Below are 20,165 nucleotides of genomic sequence, written 5' to 3' on the forward strand. Positions count from 1 at the left end.
ACAAAAGACAAAGTACTTTGTTTTTCCCTATACATTGAAGTATCTTTATGTGCAGAAATTAATCATTGTGGGGTGTTGATTTCACAAGCTGCGACACATGCAAAGTTCAAAAATACAATTTGTGATCGAGAACAAATAAGACATTCTCCAATAAAATTAATCCAGTTTTCCCCTTTAGAGTTGGATGTTGCATGTGAGAAGCACAGAGATTCTGTGTTAGTGCTATGTTTGAGTTATGGCCCCTTGACAAGGCTGAGATATTGATTCCTTGATTTGATAAGTGTTTTACACTGTACTAGAGAATGTTTCACTTATACGATGACAGCCAGCATTGTGAGGCAACTAAGCAGAAACTGGGGGAATCTTGAGATCATGAGTATAAAGGTACAACCTAGGGGTGCTAGCCCAACAAAACATATGGTTGTACAATTCTCTCTCGATGTATAATCCAAAGATCTAGCAAACCGTTTGCGAGATTGGAGAGGAAGCTTGAATTCCCAGTGATCACAGTGGTGAGAGTTAGCTGGCTGATTGTGCCATGCCAGCACCCTATCCACAAAAGCACGGATGCTGAATATTTAATAAAGTATAGTAAACAAATTCCAGATGTATAGACAAAATGAAACCTGCAATACAGTGTCCATGATGTCATAACCCCATACCGGTACATCCACACATTCCCCTCTTTATTGGCTCCTGATTTAGCAGATGTAGAGGGACAGCATGTCGTTTTCTGCTGTACAGATGTGTTGATGCTGATGCCGTATGATACCTGTGTATCTGCCTGTAATTAACGCATTCATCATTAACCCTTAGTTGACCAGCTGTCAATTTGATTCACTGCCGGTGAAATCAAACACTAGACATCCCTATGGGCTGATTGAGAAAAACTGTAGAGCTTCACTTAGCTATACACCCCTCCTGTTCTCCCCATCCACCCCTTGTCTCCCTGAATCTGGATACATGTAGCCTCCAACCATGAACACACCAGAAGACATCTTTATCCCTCCACATTAGAACTCTCCATATTAGTATTTCTATTCATAATGATAATTTTTGTATGGTAACTGAAACCACTTTCTGGTGTTTGTCTAGCTCTTATATAATTTGTGGTTATCGTGTATCTAAGATAGTGTGGAAGACAAAAGTATGACTGTTTTACTGTAATTCTTCAACGTTTTCACATGTTTACAGTGTGTTTATTCAAGCATATGCTGAAAGCATTATTCTGTGTTGACTGAGAAAATTATATTTTTTGTAAAGCCCTGAATCTTACGAATCCAACCAATGTAGTTTTGTCTTGTGTGCATGATGTGCATAAATTGCTCTGAAATTTGCTCTTTCATGTGCAAAAATGTTGAAGAGTTAGGGTATTAAGTTAGCTATGTATCCTGATGATAGGAGGATATATACTTCAATCTCATTATTATGACAAAGATTTGAAAATTGGCGTTTGGGATAATAACACTATTGCAGTCAACATAAGGGGAAAGGACAGGAGCTGGTTAGCCTGTTGTCAGTATGTTGTGACTGGACGAGATGTCATGACTGGTGTTTTTGGCTACTTTGTTCCATTGAGGCAGCACTGTGAATATGTGGACACAGGCCTGCTACAGGGAGACACACTTGTGGTAATTGTATTAAAATTATGATAAAATTGTTTAATTCCAGTCAAATGAACAAAGAGTTGTATCCATTATTTTGTGTTATAATTACGTTCAATTTAATTTTACTTCCCAGGACTTTATTGGCGATCAACAGATTAAAATACATATAGTTGAATCCGAAAAGTACCAAAGGTCTAATATTTTGTAAGAAATTTACTGATATTTGAAAGAAATTTTGAAAGGTGTTTTTGGAATGATTTTATATTGATGTATCCTGTACATACAGTAAGACCTTGGATATAGGTGTCCTTGTATGTCACAAGTAATTATGCTTTAATTCAGCAATATTTAAACTGCCCTGGCCAAAAGTTTGAACATGACTGATGTCAGTGTTTTATATTCTGTACATTAGGCTGTTGTTTGTTTTTGTATTTGGAGAATGCTATAGTTCTTCATAACATGTTATATTGCGTTACCTGTCTTTATCCAAGTTAACTTGAGAACTATTGAATTTATGTCTGCATACACTTGTAGAGAAAGCCATGTCAGACTGATATGTGTAGAGTTCTATTTTAATACATTCATATTTCATGACTGTAGGTAATCATATGCATGTGTGTTGATATGTGGTGTCATATGGACAGGTTGACTTATTTATATAGTAAGGTATGTTTAGTATATTTACATGTTCTAATTGACCATAATTTTTTCTTTATTCTGAGAGTTCTTCTGGTTTTAGAAAGGTATTTTGAAGTTTGTTTAGAACATGGGGTGAAATTCTGCTGGAAAACTCTTAAGTTTCAGCACCAAAATAATATTTTGTGATATTTATTTGCCTCTAAAAATGCACTTTTGTGGGTGGAATTTTAGGTCATTTAGGGTATATGTCCCACAATGTCAAAGAAGATTGTCATACGTCACATGATATTTTTCAACCTCTTGTGATACACATCCTTTACTGATTTTATCACCACAGTTTTAAGAGTTGTATTGTGATGTGTAAAACTTTTTGTGTTTCAATTGACCTGTAAATTCTCAGCCAATGTAGACCCTGTCGTCTTTCTTGGAATGCTGTACTAATTCTGTATCGCTTTATGTTGCTTTAATAATCATAGATCATAGATGTGAGAAACAGGAGACCTTTAGAAAATGAGCCTTGACTAATGGTCTTGGTCTGCTTTTGTCTACATGGCCTTTGTACAGAAGGGTTTCTGTCAATGCTCCATTTTGTGATCTATATTTATGCATGGCTATTTTGATCACTTGAATGAAGGTCCACAATTCCATAATGCATCTTATTTTCTATATAGCTTCAAGTAAGTCAAGCTTACCTTCCTGAATGAAAATGTAGGCTATTGAATGGTGTCTTTTTCTTTTTGAGTTGGACAATACGTGTATGTCTAGAATGCTTTTGTACTCGCTCCCACCAAGATTTGTACCATAATGTTTATTTACCCATAGATCATGAAACTCACTGTATCTTTGACATCATGAGTGAATGGGTCTGCCATTTGCACGCCAACCATACTAGTTTGCTTGAACAATCACGATTTGTTTTCGTGGAATGTTTGTGTGCACAAGTCTTAAAGACAGCATAACATGAACCATTCTCATCTCCTCACCACTGTACTTTTTTAAATGCATTCAAATATTTAAATGTTGGTAAGCCTTATAGATAGTGTTGGACCACCCCATTGTCACAAGTTTTTTTTATTATTATTCCTGGCTCTAAACCATGTATTTACAGTTAGATTAGCCTTTATATGTATCAGTGCAAATTGTGGACTGTTTTGTTATTACAAATGCAAACTAGAAAGTCTCTATGACGTCATTGATGCTAAGAATATAAGTACAGTTCATAAGCTGACCTGAGAATTCAGTATTTAAATGCTAATGTTTCTATTCAAGGAATGCTCAGTAACTCCTATAGATAATTCTTGCGGTGATGATTACAATTCCTTCGTTTTGTTGTTTCTGTGGAGTTTTTTGAGCGATTTCAGTTTAGGCTTTCATTTCTGGTAGAGGTTGTCTTCCACCATACTTAGATTCTTCACGGGCGACAGAGTTGTTCAAATTGCTGTCTTCAGAAAAATTTACACTCAAATACTGGGTATCATTTTGTTCAATTTGATGATTCAGTTATGTGTCATGTGATATGTGGGTCAGTCCTTAAAGAAAGGCAGGGTCTGTTGTTTTGGTACACTTAATACTGATTATGGTACACTTAATACTGATTATGGTACACTTAATACTGATTTTGATACACTTTATACTGATTTTGGTACACTTAATACTGAATTTTGTTACAGTTAATATGGGTTTTGGTCATGTTGGTACACTTAATAATTATTTTGTTGTTCCGCTCCCGATTGGAACCAACCTAAAGGATGTTGTCCATGTATAAATATGTCTCTAATTTCACTATCTGGTGTTTTCAAACATGCTGTTGGTTTCAGTGAAATGAAGCATTGAAAATGCACTGTTCAGTGTGATAAATAGTTGTTTAATGTGCTCGACATGTATATAATCAGTTCATGGGACCACTTTTCAGTGGTTGATGTTGTTTTTATTCATTTAAGCACGAACTCTTTTCTTTTGGCAGGAGCCTATGGAGGCAGTAGCGGGTTTGCGAGATCAAAGATTTCAACAGCTTAAAACTAAATCTAATTGTTGGCCACCGAAGGTTTTATTTGTTTTGTTTTATATTTTGTATTTTTTTTTTTGTATTTTTTTTATTTGGTTTTTCATTATATGTTGTTGGGTGGGATATATTGCGTTTAGGGTTCTCTTCATGCATATGAGCGCTACTGGTTGAATCCCGTTATTATTTTTCTTTTTTTTTTTTCTTTATTTCTTATTTCAAAAGGACAGCGGAATTGCTCACAGTTGACAACCCAGTCTGAACAAGAAGACTTTTAAATTCTGGTAGTTCTGCCGAAAAATTTCACGTAAAAACACAAATATAGTGTTTGTCCGTTGAATTAAATCATTTTTTCTCGGCATTTCAACATTTTAATATGCCAACATCAGGAGTAAATAGTTCAGTATTTTAATAAAATGCTAAAATACTGGGTTCAAAATGATTTCAGTATTCTAATTAACACCTCTTGTCTTTTAGATGAGCTTTTGAATAACGGCTTAACACGAGATTGCGTACAGTATGTCCTCCGTTACTCCCATGGTGATATTATTCGAAAGTTCTTAACTATTGTTGTGTTGACAGGTGATAAAGAATGGCCCCCTGCTTTCTCTCTTGGTGGGTGAGGACGAAAACAATCCCTTGTACATTACTATTTTAGTAGTATTTTGGCCACATTTGGCAGAACACGCTGTTAGCTCTAGGTTGCGAGCTTTATTAAGACACAAAAACGCCCTATTATAAAGCGATGAAGGAGACGAGCTTATAGCTCACTCATTCTGCAAGGGGCCCATTGCTCCCTTCCCTTACAGCAGCAAAACCAAACAACAAAAAACTGTTTAAGTTTTAGGTTGGCAGTTGGTGGTTTGGTCTTAGCTTATAGGGTCAAAAATTGCTGATCATCTGCTGTCAAGCCTAAAGTGTAATAATGAATTTCAGAGTACTTTCTGTACGACATCACTGAGCTAATTTTTGTATTGGTTTATGTAGTGCTTTATTAGTTCTTTTTCCCATTTGCCTATATTTCAAAGAAATTGCCCTTTTGTATATACACGGATGTATGTGTCTTTATATTTATTAAATAAACTGGATTATACAAAATTGTATTGCCTCACTATTCATATCGCCACCATATGCTATATTGCTGAGATGACCATATTTACGTTAATTTCCATTTATGTATTGTATCGAGAGTTCTTTTCTTCGTCTGATACTGTCATATTTGAAAAGAAAGGGTGCAATTTGGCTTCCTTCGACAACGACTTCGTGTCGCGTGGCTAGTCAAGTATAGTTGGTCAGAAGCCTGTAGTGTTTTATACCTGTTCTGTCTGTCTGATCACTTATCGATTTAAATGTTCTTGATTGACACTGGACTCCGACAGCAATGAAATAAATAGGTTTAGAAATCTTTTTCTGGCCTTCGGATATAGGCCTACGTACGTGTAAACGTTTCACAAATGACATACACATGAACAGATGAGAGGGAATACGTGATTCCGTACTCGTGAACATGTTGTCGCCTATACGTATATCTACGTATTGGTGATGACACCCTTTGGGGCCTTAGCTGATTCATCCATCTAAAAGGCCGGGTGTGTGAGGTTAGCTTAAGTGTCAACTCTTGTCACTGCAGTGATCAAACTTCGATGTTGCTTCCAGTTCACCCTCTATCATTCATTAGTAAAGCACCCATACACTATAATCGACTGTGATTTGTTGTTATTGTATATAAGATCAGAGAATTTTTTCCCACTGATAGCAATCACAATGCATGAATATATGCAAAGGTTAATGGGATTAATTAGCTTAATTGGACTAAGACGAGGTCATGTGTTGACGCCCGATTAGAGTGTGTATTACTCCAGTTATTAGGATCGTGTATGACATGCATCCGAGTCCTATCTGTGCGAACCATTCCGGTCTTTGTTTTTTCCACCTCTCATGGATTCGCTTGGGTTGGTCTCTTTGAGACAGAAATCTTATAACTGTGTTGGCAAAGACCTGTTTAATGGTCACCAAAGGCGTAGTTGTCAAGGTAACATGACCCAGAGGGAAATGCCATGCAAAAGTGGTTTCTTTGCCAAAACAAACTTGACAAGAGTTCAAGGCAGCGGTTTATTGTTTGTATATTGATCTAGTGGCACCATATAGGCCTACCTGTCTGGCACAGTGGGCATGGTATAAGTTCAATCTGCGGTTTTTGAAGGCACAAAGCAAATGCTCCTGTAAGTAGGCATAGACAATGTACGGCATCGATGAGCGCCTTCTGTTTTGCTTGATGAGCGGCGTTTTCATATAAAACCATGATGTGTTTTTGTATTTTTGTCTTAAGCGTATACAGAATATATGGTCATGTAAAAATGCGACAAAAATAATGCCATGAATGTATGTGAAATTTTGCTGTGCAATGAAACATTTTCCCAACCGCACAATTCTCTAAACAGAGCACTGATCTTGTTTGATACGTCTAATGCTCTAGTTACTTAACATCTATGATGTCGTATCGCCTATTCTACACATATTCCGCCCACTGGTATGCCCAAAGAAGGCTGCCATATTTCATCACCTACAAGCATGCTATTTTCCACGCGTCTTTGTTGATTTTCTAAGAGCCATTCTGGCCATCGGCAATGACGACTTATCTCTCCACGCCTATGCGGGCTCAGCGGAAATGGAAATACTCGCCTAAATAAATGATTGTGCCAATGTCTAGTTTGAAAAAAACCCCGAGGGTGTTCTAATGAAAGCTATATCTCAGAAAAATAACTCTAAACGAGTTGTCTGATTGGCTCTGAGGTCGGATGGAATTGTTGGTTTGGGTGAAGAGTCAGTCTCAGTGGACTGTTCTCACTAGATTTTGTGTGAAATCTCCAGTAAATCATGGACGTAGAAGCTCTGGTGGGTCGAGCCCATTATCAGCCACAAAAGGAAACTTAAGGTCATCAGCAAAAATCTCTATACCATTGACTTTTCCCCTGTGCAGAGTTTTGATAAGTTCACTGTTTTGGAACCAAGTCCACTGTCAGTAATATTGACAACAGTTGTAATATTTATATATTTATTTGATTGGTGTTCTACGCCGTACTCAAGAATATTTCACTTATGCGACGGCGGCCCAATTAAAATCAGTAAAAAATAATCCGTCTCTTAATAAATCATTAATATTTGACTTAATACCTTGCAAGAGTGATTTCAGTTGCAATCTACGAAGTTAACCATATGACTTGTTTGCTCTTTATACCTGTAGGGTGTATATATGTCTCCGGTCCTGAAGTAGTCGTTTCAGGCTCAACTCGCTCCAACCTTTTTATAATGAATCAGGGGATATGAAACCTTTAAAATCTCACAACATTATTTAATTTTATTGGACATCTGAAACAAATGTATTGGTGAATGTTGATCATAGCACCGTGCGAGGACATCAGTGATGGGGCTAAGTTCACGTGTCTTACACAGTGTCCAAAGATCAAACTGTTATTTGTGGTTTCAGTAGAGAAGAGCACATGCGCTGTAAGGAGCTTGAAGCGAGCGTAGAGCTGCGCATGCAATGAAAGGAGTATGGATGAACACACTTTGAGCTGTAAAGCTTTTTAATCCCTCAAGCCAAACTGATGAATCCAGCTGGTTGTCTGTTGGGATAGATTTCATGGGCAGTGTATGCTTGCCTTCCCACACGCAAAGTCCGGCAGATACTTCATTACACTCAGTCCACTGGATGGTACATTGGAAAATGTGAACATTTAAAGATTTTGTCCCATATTAGGGGTGCACGTGCAGCTCCATATTTGGCAGCGGTTTAAAGAAAAACTACTCTTCCGGTGAGACATTTGCTGCCATACTTTCGATACAAGTTTTTTTTTCTTTTGGAGGTGAATTCTGCTCTGTTTTACAGCGCGTCATTGCTCTAGGTGTCCTGTCGAATTTGGATACAACATCTTCCAGTCTAACCCTGCTTGGTGACTTGATAAGTCTAGAACACGCATTCTGGTCATTGACAGGGCTCTCTGAGTTACAGTATAAATCGCTTGCACATACATATATTGCCAGAACAAAATATGCACACCTTATTCATACATTCACGGGTCTATTATATAACAAGTACAGTGTTCGTTGTGTTCATTTATAATCTTTGTTTTTAGAAGGGTTGGGCAAAATTTTGTTTCATAAAAATTTACGCTGGCGTTTTTTGTCAAGGGCAGTTTTCCCCGTGTGCTAACTCTTTCAGAGTACGAGAGTTTAGCATGACTAGGTCCGATCTTTAGAGTTGGTCTAAAGGGAGATTCTGTATCCTGAAGCCTGTGCTTTTCCTTTCTGGCAACATACAGATAATGGTTCACGGAACATCTTATGTGTACATAACCTGGAGGATGTATCATCTGTCATGTCTGCTTCAATAAATTAACGTCTGTATCAGATAACAAGAGCCATTTATAACTTTTAAAGTCTGTCAAAAACCCACCTGTGCGTTGCTAGCCACGTGAGAAGCTGTGGCAGTGTTTGAAGCTGATATAAATGATGGAAGGGATTAAGTGTTAAGCACAGGATGGATTATCAGGTAGCTCTCCGCAACTCGGCAGTGTGCTGATCACTTCCTTGTCGACAGGCGTAAATTAAATCGGACCACTAGCTGAATTTTCGCCTGACAAGTGACCAGTGATTTAATTTTCGTCTCCAGTAAGCCCGATTGCTGGATCGCGGGTTGATGAATGTCTTTCTTAGCCTACCGGTTAGTGTTAAGGAAAGCACATACTTGACGAAAATATACTGCCGTAACCGAGAAGTTATGAGCGCCTCGTATGCGGGAATCCCAAGATCAGAAGTCGACTCACACTTAAAGCATGCTTAAAACGCTTGGTTTTTATTTCTTAATATGGATTTTATGATGTGGTCTAACACATAAAAGTACAAAAAAGTTTCTCAGCTAGGGCTGTAAAAATGGATTTAAACTACAGCTCTCCTAAGGCCAGCGGTCAGTCCGGGAATTAAGTATCCTGCCGTCCCACTATCCTGATATGTCAACAGTGACAGCTGTGAAAACAACTTTGTTGGGAGGAGAGTCAAAATTGGAAGCGCCAAGTTGGTCTCACGTTCCCAGTATATTCATCCGTGACGTCATTTCTGACCATTAACGGAAAATATGCATAAACTAGAGGGGTTATTAAGAAATTAATGTACCTCAAACATGACAGATCTTTCTTCACTTTGATTAAAACCATGGTTTTAGTTTTATATTACCTTTTATTAATTATTGTTATTATTTATTTATGTAGTAAATATGAAAATTTCGCCCCCTCCCCCAAAAGCTAAACGTTATCGCGATGCCATGCCGTAACACCACATGCAGCTTGCACTTTTCTCTACGACAGGGGAGGAGTATGTCCTTAAGAACGGAAAGGAAAGACCGGCAGCGCCATGGTGTATTAACATTTATTTATGTATTTATTTATTTGATTGGTGTTTTACGCCATACTCAAGAATATTTCACTTATACGACGGCAACCTGTAATACGATTCCACGGGGCATGGCAGATGCACTCACTACGATTAGTACCACCAGCTAAATTCACTTCTCTGGTCGCTTGTACAGCCTTTCATTTGTTGAAGGCCATTTGTCTTCAACTAATACGGACATGCAAGTCTAGTCCACTATAGTGGGAAAGTTAGTCATGAACTTGTCAAAGGGCGATAGTTTATCAGACTTATCCCGAGAACTCAACTTTCCTCCACTCATAAAGTTACCATCATCGCGTAAGTGAAAAATTCCTGTTGAAGAGCTGATTAATTAATCGTAAATAAATGTGCTCTTTTTGTACATTTCTACAACGAAATTTTGACACGAACTTTCTCGAAAATCAGTCAGTAGGTTGTAACTGCGGGACCTGTGTTTATATACAAATGGCAGAAGATCGACCGTGTGTGTCAGTAAACCAGCCACCAAAACGCTGTGCTGAAAATGTGATGTAAACCCAAAAGTATAGTATTTTATAAGAACAAAATTTAAAAGATTACATGATGGAAAGTAACACCAGAGCAGCGTGGACACTGAGGTAGTTGAGAAATGGTCATACCTAGATTACAGGTAAAATTGGTTCCTTTTTAGTTGTAACATACTTAAGCTGAAAAGGTTGAACAGTTATAACTCGCTGGCACCCTCTGGGTTAACATCCACCTGTTTGTGACTACTGCTGGTGGACAGGACAGACAGGTTCTGGTCAGGGATTAAAACCCCTCAGTCAGGAATGTCCCGAATGTCAGCGAACTCCAAACACCTGCGAGAAACTGATGTCGAGTTGAGAAAGCAGGATTCTAATGACTCTCCCCCAAGGGACTTGCCTACGTTGAAACAGACATCTTTTGAACATTTCCGGATAGTCATAAGCCACAGCGTAGGACAATAAAAAACAACAAAAGAAAGCAACACATAATAGCAAGAAGAAAGAGCGAGAAGAAATACATGATGTTTGAAAATATGAAAAACAGATTTCCACCTTGGAATGTTTGACATATGTAAAATCGTTAAAACGGTGTTTCAAATATTGCATTTAATAGTTTATTACTTTACTAAGAAAGGGTTACGGTCTCCATGGCACTGCAGTGTTCATTTCAGAGACGAAGGTGCGCATGCTTAATTGTTGAGTTTGACATGTCATAGAGATCTGCCATATCACGCTATCCTCTGTACACTTTCTCTGTTACGCCATTTTCTTTACTAATGGTACATTTAAAAATCAGTTATTTTCAAGACCACTTTCACAAGCGACAAAAGCACATATTTGACCTGTATATAAAATAAGTGTTATAAGAATTTAAGCTTGTATTATTGAATAGACTATAAGCGAAAGAAAGAGATAGAAATAATATAAAGAAGTATACAGTGACCGGTTTTTGGAAAGGTAAACACGTTTAGATTATAAAATGCGGACGGACGTGAAAGATCAACAAAAGAGCTATGAAAGAAATTTTCTTATGACCCTATGAATAATGCGATCTTTTGAAAAATGATACTCGTTGCAAGTGTCATTATGAAACTGGATACGGCTTTACAAACTAATTAACTACTTAATAGGTACACCATTACGTTCCGCATTTATGACACTTCTTTCATATTTGGGCCAGATTATAACACTAGATTATGACAATATAAAGCTCAGCATTGTTGCTCTTTAAAATGACCGCTGTTTTCTCTTCGACACGGGGGTATCGCATTTGATACTGGTACACGTCCCTCTTTTTCCCTTTGGCTTGGGTCAGACGCCCTTTGAGAGGAGAAAATCATGTCGTTAAGAAAGTGATTGCTCCATATTAAAGAGCACTTCTCACTTTATTGCTACTCTTTGGGTGTCGCTAATCTGATGCCGGTAATCCGAGGCAGTGGTAATCCGATTAAATCCGCCAAGTCGAATGGGAGATATCGAAGACGTCCTGCTGGCGACTCAGCTGATCCAGAAAGCGAAAATGCTATATCCAATCCAATGAAAGCACAAGCTCAAAAATCCCCAAGCTGTCGGATGACCTGAGAGTAGAACTTGTCTTTTTCATTTACTTGTATAAAAGTCATTCTGTTGTGGACAGACATCATTATCTTTCACCATCTTCTGCCAAGCATGGACATCACACTATTGTACAGGTAAGATATGGTAATCATATATTTTTCATAGTTTTGCGTAATGTAGATAGGATGATGTCATCTGCTGATAGGGTAATGTCATCGGCAGATAGGGTATTGTCATCGGCAGATAGGGTAATGTCATCGGCAGATGGATTGACCTGACAATTTCGCGTTAAAAAGTTTAGATCGCAAGGAATAATATACGTCAAGACCATACCTAAAATAATGCAAAGATTTCTACATGTTATGTTAAAAACTTCTTTTCACCTTGTGTTTTAATTGGCAGTATCTAATTACTAACTAAACACAAACTGATCTGTTAAATTATTAATGTGATCATTCAAATTTCTCGGCAGTAGAGTAGAGAAAAGAAAAGTGTTATTAAAGTATTATGGAGTTTTGAAATGACAGCCTTTTCTTATTATATATGCAACTACGGATCTCTTTCCTTGCGAACTGTAACTGGTACCTTGGCAGAGTCAGGCAGAAAGGATGCTCGCTTTATTACACAGTTGATGTCATAAGTTAGTATTTATTTTATTTCAGTATACAAATACGTAGAAAATATGTAAATCACCAAATGACAGAGCATAATTCATTTTTTTTTTATAACTATCGGAATTAATCTAACCACATGGGCTTCTCTTTTCAGTCTTTGCAGCCTCTTCTTCCTGGGTAGTGTTTATCCAGCTCAAGGCATACGCAACACCATAGGTAAGTACATACTAACAGATTTCATGTTCTGTTTCTGTCACGTTTTACACTTAACAATTCCAAAAAAGGGATCCTGTGTGACACATGGTGCTGGCTAAGTGCACATCAGTATACGCTTCGTATTCACTTTATACATATAATCGCATTACACTTACTTCGAAATCCGCCTTTTTATTCCTAAAATAAAATGAATTATCGTCAAGGTTTTTGACTGTAATATATTGTTAGTCAGTTGTAAAGCTTAAAAATGATGTCTAGACATACATTGTGAAATTCTACGTAAATGCAAAATGATGTGATTTTTCAGGTCATGTTCCTAAAGTCCACCGTAACCAAGGACATGACGTCACATCCGGTCACTCCAGAGAGCCAGCAACGCTAAATGAGGAAATGATAGCTACTGTGTCCAGGGCAACTGTCAGTGACGTAGAACTAACGAACAGTATCGGAAACATTTTGACAGACGAAGAACTTGAGGCCTTCATGCCATACCTAGCCAAAAGTACCTGGTTTCCGATAAATTCTCACAAAGGTAGTTTTTTCTTGAATATCGCTGCATAAAGTCAAATAATACAAAAAATTAAGTCTAATAGAAATCTTTCCGACGAGCAATGACAACATATAATTTATGAAACCCAACAAAAGCTGCTTTCTTTGTGCTTTTTCATATGCTTAGACTACTACATAATATATAATCTGCTATACTACTGTATTTCCAGGATTTCGCAAGAAGAATGGACATGGAGGGAAAGCAAAACATTTATCAGGAAAGTTCGGTGAAAATGACAGGCAGACCAAAACAGGGCATGAACGACGCAAGCACTTCCGGGTCAAGGGGCTTGAAAACATCTTAGAGGCACAGAAAGGACATAGGACTTCTGACAAGAAACACAATTTTCACGGACGTCATGACACTAAAAGTCACCCATCTTCTGGGAAAGATAATGTTATCAGGAGGCAATATGATACAGATGTACCGCACCAGACGACACCCCAAGGGGAAGATTATAGCTCAGTATTCCAGAGAAACCACCCCGACACAACAATCACCTTCCCCTTCTGCCCAGTGTTGTGGAAACTGTTCAACCCCCTACGAATCGCCGTCATCACAAAGGTCATCTCAGCAACTCAGCGGCCCTATCTAACAGAAATCATGACAATTCTGTCCATTTCGGAAAAAAGACGAATAGAGATATTGGGATGTTACTGGAGATCGATGGAACTGAGCCATCTAGTGGTGAGACATTTAAAGATTTTCATTTAACATGGCGAGAAAAAAATTCAACGGAAGTTAATATCATAAAAACAGATAGTGATGGTTAATTGTATGAGGGGTTCGAGGGTTTTATCGTGCTGCTTAACCTGTTAATCAGCTCTGGATTGAATTGAGGCCTCCGTGGCTCAGTTGGTTAGCGCGATAGCGCAGCGTAATGACCCACGAGCCTCTCACCAATGCGGTCACTGTGAGTTCAAGTCCAGCTCATGCTGGCTTCTTCTCCGGCCGTACGTGGGAAGGTTTCAGCAACCTGCGGATGGTCGTGGGTTTCCCCCGGGCTGTGCCCGGTTTCCACCCACCATAATGCTGGCAGCCGTCGTATAAGTGAAATATTCTTGAGTACGGCGTAAAACACCAATCAAATAAATAAATAAATAAATCTGGATTTAATTGGAGAAAGCTGTGCCTATAGCTCAGCGTATTCATATATTCCATCTTCATACTTTTACTCTCTTTTTATCAATTTTATGAGTAAATGATACTTATATCCTTTTCATTTCTCCAGTATATTATATTGTGTCTTTTCAGACTCTACGAATACCAGAGGCGAAGAAAAAACCTCCAAACAGAAGTCATATATTGAGGCTGTGGAGAACTGGAGACGAAAGGCCGCAGAAAGTGAGAAACAATTCTGATAAACACGTACATTGTATATACGCTAACCGCTTGTGTCTCACTTGTTATCAAATTAAGACGAATCATTAATCGAAGATACAATGTACAACGTATTGATTATATTCATAAATCTCTAGACTTGTTTTCGGCATTTCTCTTTGAACGTAGTTGTTTACAATGGGGTTGCTCTCTTCATTCGATTGAGAGAAAAAATAATATTGCTTTAGCATCATTTTGTTGAGACAGAAGCTTCACTAAATTATGTCACTTTTCTTCATATTTAGTTTGTACTAAATCATGGTAATTTAACCTACGCAGGGATCTTAAGTGGTGCCTCCTGCGAATGTGATAATGGCGGCTCGTGCATACTGAAGGTGGTGTGTGTGTGTCCCCCGTAAGTATTATCCTATTACACGATTGATTCTTCATTTCCATATCATATTTCCGTGGTAATCTTTTCACTGAGTTATTCAAGAGGCATTTTGGAAAAATTAAAATTTATATCAATTCTGCATTCAAACTGTTTCTATATTTTAATGAGAAAACAATTGTCGAAAATTAATGTTTGAACATTTAATATAAATGTCTTTGTTGTAGCGCCTAACATATTTTGTTATATGAATTACGATGGTAAATGCATTCCACTAAATGAACTCCCTTATTCAATACAGAGAGTATTATGGGATACGCTGCCAGCACAGGTTACATCATCACTCGTGCGGTGACGTCAAACATGGCACGTGGATCCGAAACGGCTGTAACTTGTGTCGTTGTGAGGATGGGAATATGTTGTGCGTCACCAGCGACATTGAAGGATGCGGTAAGCTAATGTTCTTATTATTCTACGCAATTTTGCTCTTTCATTTATTAATTTTTACATTACTTTAAAGACAAAGCTAAAGGTTAAACGACCAACTTGGCTATAAACAGATTAACTTGACTAACATAGGTTTCTTCTTTCAGGGAGACAGGCTTGAGCAATAATATCCTGACGTATAGAATCTAACACGTGAAAATGTCAAAAAGGTTAATCTTGATCTTTGTGGTCAGTTGAATCGGAAGACATGAACGATTCCTTTTTTACTTAACCATCCATTTGATTATTTATCATTCTTTCTACAGCTGAAGAATTCGATGAAAGAGAGGAAATTCTGGAACCGGAAACAATTGACACCGAATTTGACTCGTACATTGACTCTTCTGGAACGAATGTGGAGGAAAAGGAAGACGCCCAGGACTACGCGAGTTATGACACATCAGACATCCTAACTCTGGAATACCAAATGATACCTCTGCCATCATCCGCACACTCCTTTACAGTCGTAATACCATCCCTGCTAGGTTTAGTCGCCACTGTTCTAGTAGGAGCATACATTCAGGTTTAACATTTCACGCATTTCCATATTTATATATATATATATATATATATATATATATATATATATATATATATATATATATATATATATATATATATATATATATATTTAAATTTATTTATACTTAACTTAAGCTATAAGGCTATGCTATTTACTGCATTGGCATACAATGTCACCCTAAAGGCTTTATTTCTCCAAATTTGTATTATAACTTGTCTTTGTTTGACCTGTTTGTTTATCTTGATGAAGTAAATGGGAAACTTCTGGAATTTTCTGTTATTATGTGCTTTCTGTGTGTGTGGGGGTGTGTTTGCATGAAGTTATTGTAAAAACTGTTATTAGACACTAAGACACTAACTCATCTCATTAGTAACATACGGAGTTAAGGCCCAACAGGTGTCTAAGTATTCACCATTAAATAACCCTATAAAAATAACGCATTTTATTGTGTTAACTCAGACCTCGTAGGTGTTTAAACAACATTAGTAAGGTGAACTCCAGTTAAGTCATCCCCACAAGTAAGACCTGCAAGTGATTCATAAATAAATCACAGAAGAAAACGTGAACAGACGATTTTCTTGAGGAAAAATATTGATTACTTCGCCAGGCATTGAAATTTAAAAATGAACACCTTTATTTCAGGAGAGACAGTTGTATCCAAGCTCTCAACCTGTTTTCTATTCTTTGACAATGAAATTAACGACATTTACACACCCAAAAGCGTGATTTTTTAAAAAAATGTTTTGCCAATCATCTATCCTTGGCATTTGTCACTAAATATTTTCGAATAACTCGAAAGTCTGCACCTGATCAAAACGGGAAAAAGGAGCGAAAAACAAAAAATCAAAAGGGCCAAGTTTGTACGAAAGACTCATGTTTTGAAATGTTCATCTATTTCGAATTTCGATCCATGGTTCGTGTTAAATATCAGTTGCTATTTTAGAACAAAACCATGTTTATGACTGATCGTGCGTTCGGATAAATGTATACTACAAAAATCTGTATACTGCAAAAATTTATATTTGCTTGAAATAACAATTGTAAAAAGTGATGAATTCAAATAAAATACAAAATAAATGAGTAAAACCAGAGCAGCGACAACAGTGTCACAGCTGGCAAATGGTCACACGTAAACGGTAAAACAGGGCCTCTCAGTTAGTGTTTTATTCTAACTGTTCATGCAAATGCTTAAAAAATAGTATCTTACACATCCCCTAGCAGAATAAGGCGAAAAACTTTAAAGATGTTGATTGTAAATTAATAGACCTCCCATTCCCATTAACATCTCATTCAAGTTACATAGGCCTGAGCCTGTATATACCACAAACGGACAGCGGTATGATTTATTTATTTTATTTATTTATTTGATTGGTGTTTTACGCCGTTCTCAAGAATATTTCACTTATACGACGGCGGCCAGCATTATGGTGAGTGGAAACCGGGCAGAGCCCGGGGGAAACCCACGACCATCCGCAGGTTGCTGGAAGACCTACCCACGTACGGCCGGAGAGGAAGCCAGCATGAGCTGGACTTGAACTCACAGCGACCGCATTGATGAGAGGCTCGTGGGTCATTACGCTGCGCTAGCGCGCTAACCAACTGAGCCATGAAACCAACTTTCTCTATGTTAATATACAAACCGTAACTATTAGCTGCATCTAACAGTTATAATTTAATCTAACAGTTTCTTCAAAATCGACTCACTGTCGATAAATTAGATACCAAGACGATCATTGTCAGAAGTGCAGTGATAAATGACAATAGACGTCAATTCCTGAGGCGTCATATGACAACCATGCAGGCATGAACTTCCGCGAATTCCGCGATATCGATAATTCCGTTATCGATATCTATAAAGCGTCGGCCGCTTTATGTATGCGGGCCAAATTAACATTTAATCGAGAATTATCGATATCGATAAATATTTACACGTGGACAAATATCTGTCGATGAATTACTTATTGGTATTGAATCATGAAGTGATATCAATAAGTCACTTATCAATATTAAAAGATATGGAAAAATGTATTGTCGATAAACGAATTATTAATATCGATTATCAATAACCATGATTCTTGATTTAATTTATAAAATATGTGGCCCGCATACATATCGCAATAAAACTTTCGACCGTGCAAGTAAATCGCTACGTAGAACATATAAATCAAAGGGATACATAATTGGTCTGCCCACCTACCCACTTTGATGTCATTCGTGTCTCCCATTGCCAGAAAAATTAGATGTCCAGAGGAGACTGAAGGGCTTTCATACACTTTCACTTCACATTTGTGTATAATCCTTGTAAATGGACTTTGTAACTGACCTCAAACAGTACACGAGGTGCAAAACAAAACCAAGTAAATGCAAATACATTCCTCTGTTCCAGGTTAATTAGTTAATGAGTTAATTAGGCATATATAGTTAACTATGGTTAAACTCTTGATGGATCCAAACAGGAGGAATGGAAATCCTGTCTAATTTACATATATACATGTAGGACAATCCATTATGATAGAAATGACTGCACTGTGGCCAGTTTTTGTCAGATCCTGTGATGTATGAAAGGGAATTCTGTATTTTAATGGTCACTTCTGATAAATAAACCATTAGACCATAGACATAAACCTAGGCCCATTATCGCTCTCCAGTGTTTGTAGAATGCCTCTCTTCTCGAAGGACAACTATAAATCCGCTAATTGTGCTTTCATATCTCATAACAATGTGATAGTTTCGTTGAATTTAATTGCATTTTTATTGTCAATAATTGGTCATAGTAGAAACATAAGTCTTATCTCCACACAATAGAGGCCTTTTAAGCATTTTATTAAACAGTCTGTTCTCTTATTAAAATTGAAAGCCTCGCAGCCATCGATTTTAAAAACCTACGTTTGTCTTCATGAAATCTAATCGTATTCAGTTAAAAAAAGACATAACCAGGAATGAACAGAGGAACAGCAGTTGTGGTTTGGATAGCTGCCGAATTGGTTCTATTTAGTTCACTTGGTTTTGTTTTGTGTTTGAGGAAAGTTTATTGTAAACCTGAAAATGTACGTTACCATATGACTTTGTCATTAGTTTGTCCTAGCTTCACTCCACTGGTTTGAAAGCAGTGTGTACAAGAGTTCTCTTTCTCAAACATTAGTCATCGATCAAGCAATCAGGGTGAATTGTGTTCTTGACGCATGGTATTAAGTCATTCTGCCTTGGGGATGCGGCGCTATTGACATGAAAACATTACTAAGTACGGCTGTTAAAAAGTTTTATATGTAAGTAAATTATCGGCTTGGTTAACCTTGGAAATATTTGGCAGCATTAGTAAAGCATTTGTTTCTTTTCTCCAGCGTGTTTCTTGATAGCCAGTATTACTTAGTCCACAAAATCTTAGGTTATCAGCTGTAGATTTGTTAAAAGCGTATCTGCACTTCCCTTAGGCCTTGAATTTAAATATTTTATAGTTTAGAAACAATACATCTACAATGTCAGTGTCCACGATCTTGAAGAAACAAAATATTGTCTACCAACCGTACATTGATCAGGAACTGAAAACCCCCACTTTCAAGTAGCGTTAATCAATGTCTTCCTCTACAAACTTCAATACAGCTCTATGGTTGACCAATCTCAATTCTAATTCTCGTTGGATATGCTCTTCCCGATGTGGCTGAAACATTGCCGATGTGGCGGTGAGGCCTAATCATGCATTCAATGCGTATGCATAGTAAAGAACTGTTAATTTTTTATTAGTCAGTTCGTAGATTTACCAAACTTTAAAAACAATGTAGATAACACCATTTATCCTTTGTTCATCTGGTTCAAACCATGCATTGATGTTAAGTCATAAATCATTGGAAGTCATAAACTATACGTGCCAGCCATTAATGTGTTTCTGCTTCGTGATTTCAAGGGTATGTGATGCCATGCTATTGTGGAATTGTGAGGGACAGAATGGAAGGCTTTGAGGTGGATTAAATAAAATAAAAATCAAAAAACAGTTCAAATACCAGGCAGCATATGCGCCTGGAACTCTCAGAAGGATACATTAAACAATCTGTGAAATTAGTAAACCTTTAAGACCCTTATTGTCTGATCTTGACACTGATGATGGAGCTCAGTGTATCTAGGGCTAGGTGCAGCTGCCGTCACATTTCACTGGCATCGAATGGGACACGACCTCTTCAACACGAAGTATAACGAACTAATGGCTAACTTTTAATTGGAGATCAGCGGAGCATGTAGTGTGATCACAAACAGCCCACAAAAGAGAATAAAAGCGGTTAGGAATAAGTCAACAACTGGCTAGGCGATGTCTGACAACACTCCTTTATCATCG

Source organism: Liolophura sinensis, chromosome 7, assembly GCF_032854445.1.
Source record: "Liolophura sinensis isolate JHLJ2023 chromosome 7, CUHK_Ljap_v2, whole genome shotgun sequence".
NCBI classification, from domain to species: Eukaryota; Metazoa; Mollusca; class Polyplacophora; order Chitonida; family Chitonidae; genus Liolophura; species Liolophura sinensis.